Raw genomic sequence first — 20,618 nt, forward strand, 5'->3', positions numbered from 1 at the left:
CAAGCCAGAAGGGAATGGCAAAAAATATTTCAAGCAATGAAAAACAAAGGCCTACCAAGAATACTCTACCCAGCAAAGCTCTCTTTCAAAATGGAAGGTGAAATAAGGAGTTTCCAAGACAAAAAAGGGTAAAAGAATACATATCCACCAAACCAGCACTGCAACAGATGCTAAAGGGTATGCTTTAAGAAGATGAAGAAACAGAGAGAGACAGAGAAGAACATGAGTAAAAAGGGGGAAAATGACAATGAATAAGTACTTATCGGTAATAACCTTAAATGTAAATAGACTAAATGCTCCAATCAAAAGACAAAGGGTAGCTGAATGGATTAGAAAGCATGACCCACATATATGCTGTCTACAAGAGACCCACCTCAGAACAAAAGAACTACACACACTGAAAGTAAAGGGATGGAAAAAAAGTATTTCAAACAGACATTAAAAAAAGCAGGGGTAGCAATACCTATATGGGATAGAACAGATTTCACAACAAAGTCCATAAAAAGAGACAAAGAAGGACATTTCATAATACTCAAGGGAACAATCCACCCAGAAGATATAACCCTGGTAAACATATAAGCACCCAACATAGGAGCCCCCAAATATATAAAGAAAGTCTTAGAAGACTACAAGAAGGAATTCAACAGCAACACACTTATAGTTGGGGACTTTAACACACTATTGTCAACAATGGACAGATCTTTGAAGCAAAGAAACACCAGGGATATGGAGGCATTGAACAACCTTCTAGCTCAAATGGACTTAATTGATATATAGAACTTTTCATCACAAAGAAGAAAAATATACATTCTTTTCAAGTGCACATGAAACATTTTCAGATAGATCACATGGTAGGACACAAAACAAGTCTCAACAAACTCAATAAAATTGAAATTATAACAAGCATTTTCTCAAATCACAATGGCTTGAAACAGGAAATCAACCTCAAGGAAAAATTTCATAGACAGCCAAACTCATGAAGAATGAATAACATGCTATTAAATATGAATGGGTTAACAATGACATCAAGGAAGAAATCAAAAAGTTTCTGGAAACAAATGATAATGAACACACAGCAACCCAAAACATATGGGATACAGCAAAAGCAGTCCTGAGAGAAAAGGTCATAGCAATATAGACCTACCTAAAAAGAATAGAAGAATCTCAAATAAAAAAATCTAACCTTAGGGCTACAAGAACTAGCGGAACAAGAACAAAGTCCAGATCCAGTAGAAGGAAGGAAATCATCAAGATCAGAGCAAAATTAAATGACATAGAAACTAAACAAACAATTCAAAAGATCAACAAAAGTAGAAGCTGGTTCTTTGAAAAGATAAACAAAATCAACAAGCTTTAACCAGGCTCATCAAGAAAAAAAGAGAAGGACCCAAATAAACAAAAACAGAAATGAGAGAGGATAAAACACAACCGATACCACAGAAATACAGAGGATTGTAAGAAATTATAACAAACAACTGTATGGCAAGAAATTTGACAACCTAAATGAAATGGACAAATTTCTGGAAACATATAACCTTCCAAAACTGAATCAAGAAGAAGCAGAAAGCCTGAATAGACTGATAAGAACTAGTGAAATTGAAGCAGTAATCAAAAATTCCTGTCACACAATAGCCCAGGACCGAATGGCTTCACAGGTGAATTTTACAAAACATTTAAGAAAGAACTAATTCCTATACTTCTCAAACTATTTCAAAAATTCAAGAAGAGGGAAAACTCCCAAACTCTGTCTATGAAGCCAATATTACCCTAATTCCAAAACCAGGTCAAGACACAACAAAGAAAGAAAACTACAGGCCAATATCACTGATGAACATAGACACTAAAACCCTTAACGAAATATTGGTAAACTAGATCTAGTAACACATTAAAAAGATCATACAGATTTCTGGCCAAGAAGGAGGTATAGACAGACACATTGTGTCTCCCTCCACAACTAAGGAGGAATACAACTACCTCAAAACTAGAAACAACCAGAAGTTCCAGAAAATTGAAGTGCATGGAAGTCCAACAAACAAAGATATAAAGAAGAAATACTCATCTAGACAGGTAGGAGGGGCGGAGCCAGAGCAGAGAGGACACAGCATGGTGGTGGCAGCAGTGGAAACAGCAGCAGGCCAGCGGGAAGTGCAGTTACAGGTTTTAAAAAATCAGGAGGGACACCTGGAGTGTGTTTCCAGCTCCTCATGAGACTGTGCATCTCACTATCCCAGCACCGGGGAAAATCAAGCCTTATTGTTTTTGACTGTGCAAACCAGTGGGGGTTGGGACAGAGGAAGGAACTGCCAGTCTCTCAGCAGAGTCTGCTTGTTTAAAGGGCCCCCACAGGCCTAGAACATCCACAGACCCACCCACTCTGGGAACAACGGCCAGGGCAGCAGCTAGAGGGGCACCAGTCTGGTGCAGAAGTGGAGGAGTGCCTGGAAAAGGGGTGAGTGCTGGGCAGGCAGCATTGTTCCTTCTCGGACCCCTCCCCCACATACAGCACCACAACGTAGTGAAACAGGTCGCTCATTACTGACGAATACCTAAGGCTCAGCCCCTTAAACGTAGTAGAAACGACTGCTCTCCCTGGGTCATGGAAGCAAACAAACACAGGGGACTTCTGGCCAAGATAGAGGCCTAGACTGACACATTCCATCTCCCTCCACAACTAAGGAATACAACTACTGCAAAACCAGAAATAACCAGAAGTACCAGAAAATAAATGAAAATCCAAAGTATGAAGTTATAAAGAAGTGGTGCTCATCTGGACAGGTAGGAGGGGTGAAGCCGGGGAGGAGAGTTCAAGCTGTGCTGTCCACAGCAGCAGCAGCGATAAAGGCAGGGCAGTGGTAAGTACAGACACCCGTATTTAAGGGGAGGCGAGAAGCACCTAGGGAACACCCCAGGCTGCAGACCAGTCCCATCAGCTTGCAATTCCAAAGCCAGGGAAGACAGACCTCCATTGCCTTGAACTGTGAGGTCCAGAGGGGATGGGGATGGAGGAGGAGGCTCCTGGTCTCTCAGCAGAGAGTGAATGGCAGGAATCCATCTTGGACCTCCACCCCCACAGAAAATGCCACAGTGTGGTGAGACAGGTTGCCCAGTTGTGATGAGTGCATGGGGCTCTGCCCCCTATAGCTTAGGAGGTGTGACAGCCCTGCCCAGGAAGCAAAGGTAAACACAAAACCCTCAGGATGGCACAGATCATGATAGAGATCCCAGTGACGCAGCTGACCAGACAGCAAATATCTAATCTAACGAAGCAGCAGATATGAAATCTTTCTGAGGCACAGTTCAGAGCTTTGGTTATAAAAACGCTTACAGACCTAACCGCAGATCTTAAACAAGACGGGAAAGGAATGAAGGCTAGTCCTGCTGAAATGAACAAAAACACATACGAAACAAGTGGTGAGGGAGAGAAAACCAGGGATCAAATCAACAAATCAGAACATAGGGAAGGAACAAACAGTCAACCAGTGCAGAAAGAGGAAATGAAAAGTGAGGAAAATGAGGAAAGGCTCAGAATCTTATCAGACAGCTATAAGCAGGCCAACATCTGAATCATAGGGCTGCCAGAAGGTGAAGAAGAAGGACTAGAAATTGAAAAATTATGTGAAAAAATAATGAAGCAGAACTTCTCTAACTTGGGTAAGGAAATAGACTTACAAGTCCAGGAAGCACAAAGTGTTCAAAAAAACTGGACCCAGGGAGATCCACACCAAGACACATTATAATCAAAATGTCAAAAATTAAAGATAAATAGGGAAGCTTAAAAGCAGCAAGAGAGAAGAAGAGAATTACATACAAAGGGGTCCCAATAAGACTGTCAGCTGCTTTCTCAAAAGAAATTCTGCAGAGAAGAAGGGACTGGTAAGAAATATTCAAAGGAATGAAAAGAAAAAAACCTACAACTAAGATTACTCTATCCAGTGAAGCTGTCATTTATAGTAGAAGGGCAGAGAAAGTGCTTTCAGGACAAAGTAAAACTGAAGGAGTTCATCACATCCAAACCACTGTTATATGAAATGTTAAAGGGACTTGTTTAGGAGATGGAGGATCAAAACGATGAATATTAAAATGAAAACTGTATCACAACAACCAAAAACAGAGCCTAGGGAATTGAAACAAAGGCAGACTAAGTAGGCAATAAGAGTTGGAAAAGAATTATAGGTATGGGTAACATTTGGGGGGGAGGTCATTGGGGAGGGGGTAGGGGGAAAGGGAGGGAGATGGTACAGAAATTAAGAAGCAGGACTTCCAGCCAAGATGGAGGCTTAGACGGACACGCTCGGTCTCCCTCTACAACTAGACAGGAATACAACTACTTCAAAACAAAAGGTAACTAGAAATTCCAGAAAATAAAACTACACGGAAGCCCAACGTACAGTTATAAACCAGCAGCGCCCTTTGGGCAGGTAAGAAGAGCAAAAGGGGGAGGAGCTGTTTGCGGTAGCTCCAGGGACAGGGGCAGGGAGAGCAATCTCAGCTGCAGTCTAACCCCGGCAGCTTGCGACCCCAACGCTGGGAAAAGCAGCCACCACATCACCTCCAACAGTGAGGCCCAGAGGGCGGGAGGACGGATCCCGGTCTCCTAGTGGAATAACTGCAGGAATCCATCTTGGACCCCCGCCCCCACACAAAGCGCCACAGCGCTGCGAAATAGGTTGCGGATAGCCACTGGTCGCTGTGCAGTGACAACAAAGCGCCATGGCGTGGCGAGAAAGGTTGTTGGTCTACCGCGGGACGCTGGGTCGTGACGACAAAGGGCCACAGTGCGGCGAAAAAGGTTGCGGATCGCCGCTGGTCGCTGGGTTGTGATGAGTACACAGGCACTGCCCCCTATAGCCAGCCCAAGAAAACAAAACACATCTGTCAAAATGAGGCAGACAACTATTGAAATCCTGGTGGCGCAGCTCACCAGGCAACAGATGAAGAACCTGACAGATGAACAAATAAGAAACCTGTCAGGGGCTCGGTTCAGGGCCATTGTTATCAGGTGGCTTACAGAATTAACAAAAGATCTGGAAAAAGATGAGAAAGAATTGAAAAACACTCATACTGAAAGGAACAAAACCTCATACGAGACAGATGGTGAGGAAATAAAATCCAGAGTTCAAATCAACAAACCAGAACATAGAGAAGGAACAAACAGTCAACCAGTGCAGAGAGAGGAAACGGGAAGCAAGGAAAATGATGAGAGGATCAGAAACCTCTGGGACAGCTATAAGAGGTCGAATATACAGATTATCAGATTGCCAGAGGGTGAAGAAGAAGAACTAGAAATTGAAAAATTAAGTGAAAATATAATAAAACAGAACTTCCCAAACTTGGGGAAGGAAATAGACTTACAGGTCCAGGAAGCACAGAGAGTTCCAAAACAACTGGACCCAGGGAGAACCACTTCAAGACACATTATAATCAAAATGTCAAAAGTTAAAGATAAAGAGAGAATCGTAAAAGCAGCAAGAGAGAAGAAAAAAATCATGTACAAAGGGGTACCAATTAGACTATAAGCTGACTTCTCAAGGGAGACCCTGCAGGCAAGAAGGGACTGGCAAGAAATATTCAAAGTAATGAAAATCCAAAACCTACAACCACGAATACTTTATCCAGCAAAGCTGTCATTCAGAATATAAGGGCAGAGAAAGTGTTTCCAGGACAAAATAAAACCGAAAGAGTTCATTAGATCCAAACCACTGTTATATGAGATGTTAAAAGAACTGGTTTAGAAAAAGGAGGATCAAAACTATGAACACTAAAATGAAAACTGCATCACAAGAAACAACAACAGAAGCTAGGGAATTGAAACAAAGGCAAACTAAATAGGCAATGAGAGTGGAAAAAGAACTATAGGTATGGGGAGCATATTGGGGGGAGGTCAGCAGGGAAGGGGAAGGGGGACAGGGAGGGAGATGGTATAGGAATTAAGAAACATCGTAGAAGGGAATGGAATAGACAGAGAGAGGTTGAGAAGAACTATATGTATAATCAATGGACATGGACTAAAAGGGGGGGACAAGGGGAGGGAGGAGGGTCACCGGGTCGAGGGGAGCAGAGGGAAGGGAAATTGGAACAAATGTAACACTGTAATCAATAAAACACATTAAAAAAAAAAAAAGAAGCCTAGTAGGAGGGAGTGAAGTAGATAGAAAGATGTTGAGAAGAACTATATGCACAACCAATGGGCATGAACTAAGGGGGGGGACAACTGGAGGGAGGGGGATTACTGGGTAGAGGGGAACAAAGGGAAAAGAAATTGGGAAAATTGTAATAGCATAAACAATAAAGTATATGAAAAATAAAAGGAAAAATCTGAAGCAAAACAACAAAAACAGAAACAAAAAGCAAAGATCATACACTACGATCAAGTGGGATTCATCCCAGGGATGCAAGGATGGTTTAATATTTGCAAACCAATAAATGTAATACACCTCATAAACAAAATGAAAGACAAAAATCCCATGATCATATCAATAGATGCAGAAAAAGCATTTGATAAAGTACAACACCCATTTATGATGAAAACTTTCAGCAAAATGGGAATAGAGGGAGCATACCTCCACATAATAAAGACCATATACAGGAAACCTGAAGCCAACATCACACTTAACAGACAAAAACTGAAAGCACTCCCCCTGAGATCAGGAACAAGACAAGGATGTCCATTCTCTCCACTCCTATTCAACATATTGTTGGAAGTTCTAGCCACAGCAATCAGACAAGAAAAAGAAATAAAAGGCATCCAAATTGGAAAACAGGAAGTAAAATTGTCATTATTTGCAGATGACATGATAGTGTACATATAAAACCCTACAGACTCCACTAAAAAACGACTCCACACAATAAGTGAATTTGGCAAAATAGTAGGGTACAAAGTCAACATTCAGAAATTGAAGCCATTTATGTACACCAACAATAAATCATCAGAGATAGAAACTAGAAAAAAAAATCCCCTTTACTATAGCAACAAAAACAATAACGTACCTAGGAATATACTTAACCAAGGAGGTAAAAGACCTGTACTCAGAAAACTACACAACACTGAAGAAAGAAATTAAGGGAGATACAAACAAATGGAAGCATATAGCATGTTCATGGATGGGAGGAATCAACATCATTAAAATGTCCATACTACCCAAAGCAATTTATAGATTCAATGCAATTCCTATTAAAATACCAGTGACATACGTATTTCACAGACCTAGAAAAAATACTTCAGAAGGTTATATGGAACCAAAAAAGACCCCGAATAGCCACAGCAATCTTGAGGAAGAAGAACACAGTAGGAGGAATCACAATACCTGACGTCAAACTATAGTAAGGCCATTGTAATCAGAACAGTCTGGTACTGGCATAAGAACAGACATATTGGTCAATGGAACAGAATAGAGTCCAGAAATAAACCCAGGTCTACATGATTAGCTAATATTTGACAAAGGGGAAAAGAATATAAAATGGAGTGAAAAAAGCCACTTTAACAAATGGTGCTGGAAGAACTGGACGGGAACATGCAAAAAAATGAAACTAGACCACCAACTTACACTATACACCAGAATAAACTCAAGATGGATCAACGACTTAAATGTAAGCTATTACACCAAGGAAGTCCTAGAGGAAAACATAAGCAGGAAAATTTCAGATACCCCATGTAGCAATATTTTTGCTGATATATCTCCTAAGGCAAGAGAGATAAAGGAAAGAATAAACACATGAGACTACATCAAACTAAAGAGTTTCTGCTCAGCAGAAGAAAACAACAGCAAGATGAAAAGGGAACCAACCATATGGGAAAATATATTTGCCAATGATACCTCAGACAAGGGATTTAGCTCCAAAATATATAAAGAACTTATACAACTCAACAGCAAGAAGACAAACAACCCATTTAAAAAATGGGCAAAGGACCTGAACAAACACTTCTCCAAAGAGAACATAGGCGTATGAAAGACTGCTCAACATCACTAAACATCAGAGATGCAAATTAAAGCCACAATGAGATATCACCTCACACGAGTCAGAATGGCCATCATCAACAAGTCAACAAACAACAAGTGCTGATGAGGATGTGGACAAAAGGAACCGTAGTACATTGTTGGTGGGAATGCAGACTGGTGCAGCCACTATGGAAAACAGTATGGAATTTCCTCAAAAAACTAGAAATGGAACTGCCTTTTGATCCAGTAATTTCATTGTTAGGATTATACCCGAAGAATCCCGAAATACCAATTCGAAGAAGCTATGCAGCACTATTCAAAATAGCCAAGTGCTAGAAACAGTCTAAGTGCCCATCTGTAGATGAGTGGCTTTAAGAACTGGTACATTTACACAATGGAATACTATGCAGCAGAAAGAAAGAAGGAACTCCTATTATTTGTGACAACATGGATGGAACTGGAGGCATTATGCTTAGCGAAATAAGCCAGGCAGTGAAAGACAAATACCATCTGATATCACCTAATACAGGACACTAATGAACAACACAAACAAACAAGCAAAACTGAACCAGAGGCAAGTAAACAAGGAGCAGACTGACAGCAACCAGCAGGGAGGGGGAAGGGGAAAAGAAGGGAAAGAAGGGGAAGGGCTTAGTCAAGGAACTAGTATAAATCACCCATGGACATGGACAACCGGGTAACAGGGCAAGGATGAACTGTGGGAGAAGAGATGGGTTGGGTGTGGGGAGCAATGGGGAAAAAAGTGGGATGATTGTAATAGAAAAACAATAAATATCTTATTTTTAAAAAACACCATAAGTCAATTCTCTAAATGCTATTGAGTTTTGAAGCAAATATCTCTTTATTACTGGGAGTCATTTAAATTTTGGTTACTGTATTAAGAGTTAAATACTGTAGTTTAAAACACGTGTTCAGAGTTGAGCATATGAGAAACATTAGTTAAGGAACATTATTGTAGGATCTGCCTCATGAACCACACTGAATTCTAGCCACGAACTGCCTTTCTTAATCCAGTTCTGTGTTGTACCTCCCCAGAGGATGGGAACCTGAAATTCCCAGGACTCTTTTTAACCCTCTCTTCTCTAGTATTAGTTCAGCCCACAATTCCACTACAGGAAAACATGCCTACAGTACACTCAGTGCCATGACTAGATTTTACCAACTGGGTAAGAACTTCATGGTGCAACATTCAAATAGTTAAGGTGAATTAAAAACCCAGATGTCTCTGTTTATTCAGTATCTTTAAACCTGAATCATTTGAAAGCATTATGTGCTTCCTTGGTATCTTGGGAGCCTGTTCTCCGGTCCAAACTTTGACATTTTCCAGCATTCGAGGCTGCTGTTGGCGCATCAGGCTGGGTTGTGTATGGTAGGTAGGCACAGCTGTCCCACAGCACAGAGAGCATTTAACCAAGTGGACAAGTGGACATGGATGGGAACGAGCAATGAAAATGTCTAAAAAAATTTAAATTATGTATACTTGTCAACCTATTAATCCCATACCTAGAAGTTTACCCTTTGGAAATAAAAGTGCCAGTATACAAGGATGCATATAAGATCCAAGAAGCCATAGGTCCTTGCTCTTGACCTTTAGCAATCTGGGGACCCACCTTGGATAAGTGACCCCATCTTGGAAGCTTTGGAAATTTGTCCGCACACAAAGATGTTAGCCCTAGAATTTTTATGTTATCCATTTTTACTTTCATTTTTAATTTTTCAATCTTTGGCTTAACTGGATTATTTTAACATATTATTATATTCATTTTTCAATATCTCTTTTGCATGTGATGGTTTTATTTTATTTTAATTATATTTAGTCTATTTTATCACTATCTCCTTTTTAGTCACTTATAATTCTTTTATTCTTTTACTACTTTTTATAATAACTATATATTTATTTCTGGGATTTTTGTTTGTTTGTTTGTTTTACTTTAACCAGTCTGTGCTGCCATGGTTCCAGGAATTCTTCTCAGTTGGCTGGCTCAGGCCATAAGGACCCCTGTATACCTGCTGATCTTTCACTGGTCCTTGCAGTCTTCACCGCCATGAAGTGTCCAGTCATGCTCTGCCTCAGCAGAGGTGCACTAAGTTGAGCCAGTCCTGATTCCCATGCTCAGCTAAAAGATGTGATCATGTCAAGATTGACACCAGACTTGCTAAAGTCTTTTCTGAAGATGGTTTGGCATGGGCCACTTCTCTACAGAGAGTTATTTTAACCTAAATGAAAAAAACCCTGTCAAATCTATAAACTTCACCAAATATTGCTGAAGGGCAGCCTAGTATAAATTCATTTACATTTCAATTATCTTGCATTAGAAAGGTAGAAGGGAAAATTACTAAAATACATGGCAGGTGAAATTTGAAGTGTTATAGATTTTCAGAAAGCAATATGGAGGTGACTATAAAAATTTAAATTATGTATACTTGTCAATTTAGTAACCCCATTCCTAAGAGTTTACTCTTTGGACATAAAAGTGCCAGTATACAAGGATGCATGTAAGAGCCAAGAACTGAAAACATGAACTTCATCAATGAGGATGGATGGCTGAATATTGTGGTATGCCCACAAAATGCCACACAGCCACTAAAAAGAATAAACTAGAGCAATACAAGATGATCTGGAAGGCCCCATAAGCTACTGTTAAAGGAGAAAAGTCAGAAATAGGAAAAAGTATATAATTTGTTTTCTTTAAAAATATTACCAAAAAAAATCTATATGTGATTAATACATAGACATATTGATATAATAGACCTATACAGAATCATATAAATGTTTATCAAAATATAAAAAGATATTCACTAGGTATTAACATGGGTCACTTGAAATGCTCAAGGATCAGAAATAGGATACTAGCCTAGTCAGGATGAGATGGTGTATTTATAATAAAAACAGAATATATGATACTATTCATGTAAAATCATATTTATGTATTTATTTATATTTTCACTTATACTCCAAAAGGGTTTATAAAAACAACAATAACCAAACATTAATAATGGTTATCTCAGGGTAATGAAATTTTAGATGAACTTGACTTTTTTTTTTTATATATGTTGCTTGAATTCTTTAAAAAGAAAATGTGCTACTTTATTTTATGTAAATTTATTTATGTATTTTATCTGTGGAAATAAACAAAGACCAACTAAATGAGAAAAGCAAAGACTATTTATTCAAGGTTTGCTATACAATGAGAGAGTCAGCAACCATCGCTTGTATTTTGGCAGAGACTCAAAGGCAGGCAGAGGAGTGGGAAATGTTATAGTCAGGAAAAAGAGAGAAGGTTGCAGGTGTGCCCTGATTGGAGGCTATTGACATAGGGAAGCTGTGTGCAGGCTAACAAGAGTAGGTATCTTGCGTGATTCGTCAGGAGTATACATTGAGCTTCCTCTGGTTGGTCCAAAGCTATAAGTGGGGACAAAAATCATGGAACCTGTTAGTTATTAATCAACTTCTGGCCATTTTGGAGTGACTATTACACAAGATAATGTTTCGCTTCCTAGATTGTCACTAGAGATAGCAATCTGGCATTCTGCAAGTCCAACTTATAGTATACTGGTTTCTAGGACTGATTATTCTAAATAAGGCTGTTGGTTTCCTGGGCACATTGCTGCAGGTTGTGAGTCATAGTTTTACTATTATATATGGTCTGGCCATTGTCTGTTTGTATATCTAGTCTCTCTTATTTTATTATATGTGTTGACAAATATATTTTATATAATTTATATTGTATATAAAATGGTTGATTTATAGTTTATATAAAATAAAGCTATTTAACTGTGAAAAGGGCAAAAAATGATAAAATAATAGAATAAAATAAAATAAAATAAAATAGGTCAATAAATAATGAAAAGCAAAAATGTCCCCTCTTCTTAGTCCTTACCATAATATGGTAGTGGTTTCCAACTTATTTGTACATATCATTGCACTACTAAAAATAGTTTATTAAACTGAAATGGGAAGGATATTTCTACTTCTATAGGAATATTTCTTTAACTAGAAGAGCTTCTTAAATTCCTGTCCCAATTGCCCTACTTACCTCTTATTGATGGACTGTTACCTGCATCACCCTTGCTATGGATGTTTGGCGAGGACTGTTAGGTACTGAGAATGAATCTGGCTTGATTAGTAATATGAAAAGGAATACACAGCAATTTTCTGAAGGGGCCTGGAAACACCACACTCAACCATCCTAGTCACATGTCTCAAGTTCTGTCACTGGAGAAATTTGGGTTAATTAAAGGTGAGAAAAATCCAAGATGGGTGGAGGTTAGAGTTAATGAACAAGTGAGCCAAGCACTACAGCAGACCTGCTACTGGTTCCTTAAATAAACTTATGGTCACTGATTTGTGTTTTTCTCTCTACAACCTGAAAACGAATACATGTGCCCACTCAAGAAATAAATATTTAAATTTTCAAAAATTACTTCCAAAAATAAATGTAACAGATCAAAATAGGAGGTCCTACGCTTGGTTTGTATTATTAATTGTAAAGGTGTCTTTATTGACAACTTTCCACTGTATAGCTTTCAGAAAAAGGTATTGGAAACACAAGGCAATATTAATGTCTGAATGGCCTATTTCTTCTAGCTTTACAATTCTAAAGTGATTTTTTGGACTGCTCAAGTTTCTCATGTTTCATACACTGTAAGCCTTTCTCAAACTGGACCTGGTCACTGATCTTGCAATTCATCTAAATACATCACTTAAGTTTAGGGTGACTATCCTTTGTCACAGATCCATTTAGTTCCTGCTCACCGAGGACTTTGCTACACTCCCATCTCGTAAAGCAATCAGAAAAGAAAAACTTAAGGCTGTGGAGTGAATACCTGCTTGAGAATATGTCCGTATTGTTTTCCTTCTTGTTCTCTCTAAACACACCCCTTAGAAGAGGCGAAGAGAGATTTGGTGCAGCTACCCTTAGACAAGGATAGCACTGCAAGGATTAAAATTAAGCAACCTTGAAAGGACAATGTGGGGTAGCTACCCTTCCAGGGGAATATGAATAGTTAGAGTGGCCACCCATTTTCTGAAAAGTGGGTGAGAGAAGAAATGAGGTCAATGGGGACTAGCGAAAGGACAGGACAACACTGTGTCTGCAATGGCTGCCTGGGCCTATTCCCATGAGAGTTCTAATTCCATCTGAGCTAGCACAAAGAGAACTACTCTGTGGGCACCATGCTTTGCTTTCTAGAGCTGCAGCAAGCTATTCTCTGCAACTGGGGAATATCAGATCTCAGCCAGCCATTGCCAGGACATTGCAGGAGAAGGCTCACTGCCCCCCTAGTGCTTTGAGTCCAACACAGCAAGACATTTGGTCACATTCAGGCAACCACATGCCTCAGTCCTGGAAAGATGTGAACCACTAGATACCCAGCCGAGGAAGGAAAAGGAAGAATTTTAGAGCCAGACAATGGTTCACTGGAGCAACTCTAGCAGGGAGAGTAGCACAGGCACTTCCATCACTACTTCTTACAATTTCAAATGCCCTGTCATTGCCCTTTTCTTCAGGAGGCAGGAAATGGCTTTGGGCCAAGTTGTATGAACTCAATATAGCCTCTAATTATTTATGTTCACACAAAATAATAGTAGGCAAAAGAGGTCCTCTGACAAGTCAGAGGTATGTATTCTACCCCAGTGCTTTTAAATTTACACACTCATAATTAGAAATTAATTTAGATGTCCTGAAGGATGTCTTCTTCCACATATAATAATAAGATGTGTCCTCCTACATGTTATTAATAAGGTTTTGTTATGAACCAAAAAATGGATTCATAAACAACTGGTTCTTGAAATCTATTGCCAGAAAGAGAGGCTCTGTACTATATAAAAACATTGTCTTTGATAGTTTCTAAAATTAAACTCTAAACTTTAACATAAAACAGTAACCATACATTAATTTCATTTTTTATCTAGAGGTACATTTTGCTGTTAATTTATCCTGAAAAACAGCCCAGGAAAGTGACTGAAAATCTCTAAAATCCTTCTCTTTCTCATTATCAACTCTACAACTCCCTTGGTCTTGAATGCTCCTTGACTGGACAACTACAACAGAGTTCCATCCTTCTGGTCTGTTTCATCCTGGCTATGAAGCAATCAACAAACCCATTCTGCTTACACAACTGTGTGAAAATACAAAAATCCCACCACATAACTGCCTCCCCACAGGTGCTGGTTTTTCATCCTTGGAATTTACTAAGATCATCTGTTCCATACATTTCAATCTAGTACTCTGCTCTTGCCTCTTCTGGGTCTCTGACCCCAGTTTTGATTATTCCCTTTGGACATTCTACTCCAACTCAACCTCAGCCTCTCTCTCAGACATAATCCTGTTAATCACCTTCCAGCATTCTCTACCTAGCATGTAGGCAACAGATACTTCTAACACCCCACCCCACCACCCACACCACCCCCCCCCACCATGCCAGTCCTTTAGCATCTCTGACAAAGGAAATTAGAAAGTTTCCAGTCTTTTCTCCTTATAATCTATCCTTTAAAGTGAAGCCAGATTTATTTTGCTAGAATGAATTCTGGCAATCTCTCTAATGCTTAACATCCTTCAGTGGCTCCCCCTATGGTCTTAAGATAAATTCCAAACTCTCTATGGGAAACACATCAGACAAAGTCCTTCATGATATTACTCTAACTATCATTTCCAGCCTCCTCACTCACAACTCCTTTCATTTTAACCATTAGGACATACTTGCATATTTCCCAGAGTACCATGACTTCTTACCTCTGACATTCTCTCCTACTAGAATGTTCTCTCCTGTATTGTTTACGAACAGAACTCTAAGTCTTTAAATATAAATGCTTCCTTTTCCCCAGAAAACTTTCCTCTGGGACCCTGGTGATTTCTGCCCATTCTGCAGGAATTCTGAAATAGAAGAGGTTGTGGTGGGAACAAAGGGAAGGAAAAGAAAGCAATTTATGAAGATAGTAGCTGATAGTTTTCCCAGGTAAAAAAATAAATAAAACTTTTGTTCTGATAACATTTTCAAATATATGAGCTAGCAGAAAAAAGAACTATAACCAACCAATTATTATACAAATTAGGGTAGAATGAAAATTTGTAGCTAGTGATCTAATGCTGTATAAGTGATGCCATAAGAAAACATCATGCTACTGGCTGGTGTGGCTCAACAGATTGAGCATTGGCCTGCAAACCAAGTGTTGCTGGTTCAATTCCCAGTCAGGGCACATAACTAGGTTGCACGTCAGGTCCCCAGTTGGGGGCGTGAGTGAGAGGCAACCACACAGTGATATTTCTCTCCCTCTCTTTCTCCTTTCCTCACTCCCTAAAAATAAATAAATAAATAAAACAAATAAATAAATTATTAAAAAACAGAAAACATCATGGTAGCAGGCAGTTGAATCAGCTGAAAAGAGATGACACCACAGAATTGTCATTATCAATAGAGTTCATAATTTTGTTGTTTTCACTCTTGATGAAAGGAAAATAAGATATTTTTGTGGCATCAGAGAATAGAACACTGAGATTAATTTTACTACTTACATAGCTAATTATGTATGCTTTTGATGTTTCTATTGAATTTTTATTATTTTTTTTAATTCTAAAAAATTGGGTTGGGAGGAAGAATAAGTTTCCTCCCCAACTCTCATATCTCATAAACATTGTACTTATGATTCTCTGATCCATGTAGAGGTAGAAATGATCAACCAAAAGTGTACTTAAAGAGCTTATATATTAATAATAAGAAGACAATCTGATTGCTATTTTTTTTTTTCTTTTTAAAGCACATATCAGTCTCAAACAGCCACAGAGACCACTGATTCATAAGGCTCTGGACAGAGAATATAACCTCAGCATTATCTGCTTCCTACCTAGTACCTATCAAGAGCCTTACTAAGTGGTATTGTTTAAAACGTATCTTTTATGATACACAACCCCTCTGTTCTTCTAGGTACTATGTAAAAGCCTTAAATAAAATAAAACCATCAAATGAAATGTTTATCAACAAAACTGCAAGGAATAGTCATTAAATTCCCTATTTTTTTTTCTATTTAAAAAAATTATTGATATCAATAGTGACTATCTCTCACAGAAAGCTTCCTATGTAACATTTCTTTTAAAAACGCCTTGGTGGGATTTCCAGTCAAGACGGATGTGTAGACAGACATTCTTCACCTCCTCGTGCGACCATAGAAAGAATTAAAACCAGACCTCAAAACTAGTAACATACAGAACCATCAGAAAACTGAGCTCTATGGAAATCTGACAAGCAGGGATTTAAAGAAGCCATATTAATCTAGATAGGTAAGAAGGGCGGAGTCACAGAGATGGGCGGAGAGGGTGATGCGCAGAGGCAGCAGCAGTGGAACAGACAGTTCCATATTCACATCTGGTGGATAAAAATTGAGAGGGATGCCTTAGGAGCAAGCAATCCCAGCCCCAGGCCAGACCACACAGCCCAGGGTTCTAGCGCAGGAAGATAAATCTCCATTACTGTTACCTATAAAAACCAGTGGGGGTTGGGATGGCAGAAGAAACTGATGAATTTTCACCACTTAAAGGGCCTGCACAAACTTAAAATGGACAGTATGCAACTCATTCACTCTGGGTTTCACCACCAGGGCAGCAGCTGGAATGGTGCCAGTCACAGATGGTAAGTTGGTGAAGTGACTGGAAACAGGGTGAGTGCAAGGCAAACCTCCAGAAGCCAGGCAGCGACATTGTCCCCTCTCTGAATCTATCCACCCATACACAGAGCCACAAAGTAGTGAAATGGGCTGCCCTGCTCTGGCTATTACCTAGGGTCCCACCCCACACATTTTATAGGTATCTTTTCTACATAGGCCATGCTACTAAGAGAGGGAGTCAAAGCAGCTCTACCTAATACACAGAAACAAACACAGGGAGGCTGCCAAATAGAGGAGACAAGAAATATGGCCCAAATGAAAGAACAGAACACAACACCAGAAAAAGAACTAAATGAAATGGAGATAGCCAACTTATCAGATGCAGAGTTCAAAAAACTGGTTATCAGGATGCTCAGAGAACTCATTGAGTACAACAAAAATATAAAAGAAGAAATAAAGATTACACTAAATGAATTAAATAAAATCCACAGGGAACCAACAGTGAAGGACTGGTAGCCGGGATTCAAATCAATGACTTGAAACATAAGGAAGAAATAAACATTCAACCAGAACAGAAAGAAGAAACAAGAATGAAAAACAAAACAAAAACAAGGATAGGTTTAGGAACCTCTGGGACATCTTCAAACACACCAACATCCAAATAATAGAGATGCCAGAAGGAGAAGAGGAAGAGCAATAAACTGAAAACTTATTTAAAAAAATAATGCAAGAAAACTTCCCTAACTTGGCAAAAGAAATGGACATACAAGTCCAGGAAGTACAGAATGTCCCAACAAGTTGGGCTCAAAGAGACCCAGACCAAGACATATCATAATTAAAATGCCAAAGGTTAAAGGTAAAGAGAGAATCTTAAAAGCAGCAAGAGAAAAGCAGAGAGTTACCTACACAGGAATTCCCATAACACTATCAACTGATTTCTCAAAAGAAACTTTGTAGGCAAGAAGGGACTGGCAAGAAGTATTCAATGTGATGAAAAGCAAGGACCTACAACCAAGATTACTCTATCCAGCAAAGCTCATTTAGAATGGAAGGGCAGATGAAGTGCATCCCAGACAAGGTAAAGCTAAAAGAGTTTATCATCACATAGCCATTATTACATGAAATGTTCAAAGGACTTATTTAAGAAAAGAAGAAGATCAAAACCATGAACATAAAAAAGCCAACGAATTCACAACTATCAACAACTAAATATAAAAAGAAACAAACAAGTTAAACAAATAACCAGAACAAGAATAGAATCATAGGTATGAAGATCATTTAGAGGGTTATCAGCTGGGAAGAGGAATGGGAAGAATGGGGGAAAAGATGCAGGGATTAAGAAGCATAATTAGTAGGAACAAAATAGACAGGGGCATGTTTAGAATAGGAAAGGGCTAAGCCAAAGAACTTACACACACAACCCATGGACATGAACTAAGGTTGGGGGGGGGGCGTTGCTGGAGGGAAGGTGGGGAAATTGGGACAACTGTAATAGCATAGTCAATAAAATATACTTAAAATGTCTTGGTTACTCTGAGAAAAATTGTGTATGCTTCATACTTTCTAATAATATCAGTCAAAACTGTAGCCAGATAGCTGACTTCCTGGGTCCTCTGAGCCTATTCCACAGTAAAATCTCTGTCTAGTCATCTTAAGGTAATATGGTCACTCTTACCTTTACTTACTATCTCGCCAAGTATTATGCTATGTATTGAAGACTGTAAATAAGACAAACAGTAATGGAGCTTGCAACTTAAGCTAGGAATCAACACATGCTAGGTTCTCTTTAGTTCTTTCACAATTTCTCTCTCAAAAATTCCAGGCTCTTTGCAACTCTGTCATCCCCCCATCTTGGTCTTTCCATCTCTTATTACCAACAGAATATAATTCTAGGTGTTGAATTCAAGCTCATTGGTAAAGGTCAGGAGTTCTAGATGTCAGGCAGAACTGGGTTTGAATTCTGGCTCCAAACCATAAACTAGCTGTATGACTTTCATTATGTTACTTAACATCTCTAGACCCACTTTTCATATCCAAATAAAGTTATTGTAAAGATTAAATTAGATAACACTTAAAAAATTTAAGCATTGTTCTAAGTGCTCTATATGTATTAACTCATTCATGCTTACAATGTGCCCATCCCGTAAGAAATTTAGGTATAAATATCACATCACCATTTTACAGTGACTTCTACCAGCCCACACCTCCTCTACATATCACACTCTGTGCCTTCCAAGCACAAAAAAGGCACCTTTCTTGCCATGGCTGGCCTTGAGATGTTCCTAAACCCAGGCATACAACCCTGGAGCCCTTCTGAAAGGGCCTTTCAAGTTCAGTGTGGTTGTTTGGTTCAGATCTGCAGCCTGCAACACTTTGCACTAGCTGCAAATGCATCTCTGCATTTTAATCCATCAGAGCTGGGTTTGCTGACATTAAGGACATGGTGCAAAGCACAGACAGCTCTTTAGTTTCCAAATGAGTGAAAATGACATATTGAAAGCAAGGCTGGCCACAGCATCAAGCTGGAAAACAATAATGACTCACAGGAAAGACATAGACTGAGTAAGCACTGACGAAAGGCCACTCGTCCCTTTATTCACATAACTTAGGAAAATATGGTCTCGGTATGGCACAACCACAAACACATAGACAAAATTCTCCCAGACTTTTGAGGATAGTCCAATTCCCATTTGGTTTATAATTTTCTAACTTCTAAAGTAGCTATACTAGGAGTTGGGGGATATTAGAAATTGCTCCATGAGGCATGCATCTGCGTCACAACTGGCATTGCTAATCAATTGTGAAATGACTATTAGACAACGTTGATAAGAGAGCTTGTTATTTGCAGCATAGATGTTGAACCACAAAAATATTCCACTGGTGACAAAAATAGATTAAAGCTTCTTTCTGCATGTATGTAATGTCAGAGGTCTAGACAGAAATCTAAAGAAAAAAAATTTAAGAGTAAATAAAATATTTAGTATGTTACTCTTCCCTTGTTCTTCTTCTTATTATTATTATTATTATTATTAGTAGTAGTAGTAGTAGTAGTAGTATAACATGTAATGCTACATAATCTTGGTAAATCATTAGCATTAAATTCATATAATATATAAGCTTTTCTTTAAACATATTCATTATTTTTATGGGCAAGTATTTATTCAATGTATTAACAATTATCTTTGCACAACAACAAAAAATATCTTGATTTTTTTAATGTTAGTAAATGTACAAAATTCTGAACTAAAAACTATTTGCATAATATTTCACAGGGTAAAAAGTTACTTAGGTTAAAGGGTATAATGAATCAGTACTGAGAGCTAAAAGGAAATGTGTAGAATATTGGGAGTTGTCTGCTAAAATATCTTGTATTAACTAAATCAAGAGTTGTCTGACTAAAATAAAGTGTTCTTAGAAGACAAACCTCGCTTAAATGTTTAATGTTTTTGGTTTTTCAGCATCTAAACTTCTTTGCTCTGCGTGAGAAACCTTATAAGCAGAGCCCACCTGCCAGTACAAACTTGAACTTACCAGATAACTAACTTGCTTAGCTAGCATGCTAGCACATGACTTAGACTCCTTTGATTGGATGCGCTCACCTCAGATTTTGAACCAGGAGCTAGTGACAAGAAGAAGGAATCTTGTAGAGTCCATTTTGACAATAGTTATAGCAGGGACAGAAGCTATGCTCCTTTTCCAGAGGCAGCAGGCACAGTGGTTCTAGTGGCCATCTCTAATGCCAGCATCAGGCGGGAGGCTGGACAAGCTGTGGTCTCCATACCTATCAACAGGGACATTGATATCTCCCTTCTGTGGGGTGATGCTGGACATGGTGTCTGGCTCTATGACCTTGAAGCCTGGTTTTCTAGCCCTTCTAGAGTTTATGTCAGATACCCAATGTTCTTTCATAAATTCTATTATATGAGATCAGAATTCTGACTATTTCATTGTATTTACTTTTTTAAATATTAGACACATTATTCCTGCTATATATTGTAGGTCGAGAAACAGTGTAGTTTCTTCTAGGTTAAGAGAGAAGAAAACAGAAATGTAAGCACCAC

Source organism: Furipterus horrens, unplaced genomic scaffold (assembly GCF_987537825.1).
Source record: "Furipterus horrens unplaced genomic scaffold, mFurHor1.1.pri manual_scaffold_2, whole genome shotgun sequence".
Taxonomy (NCBI): domain Eukaryota; kingdom Metazoa; phylum Chordata; class Mammalia; order Chiroptera; family Furipteridae; genus Furipterus; species Furipterus horrens.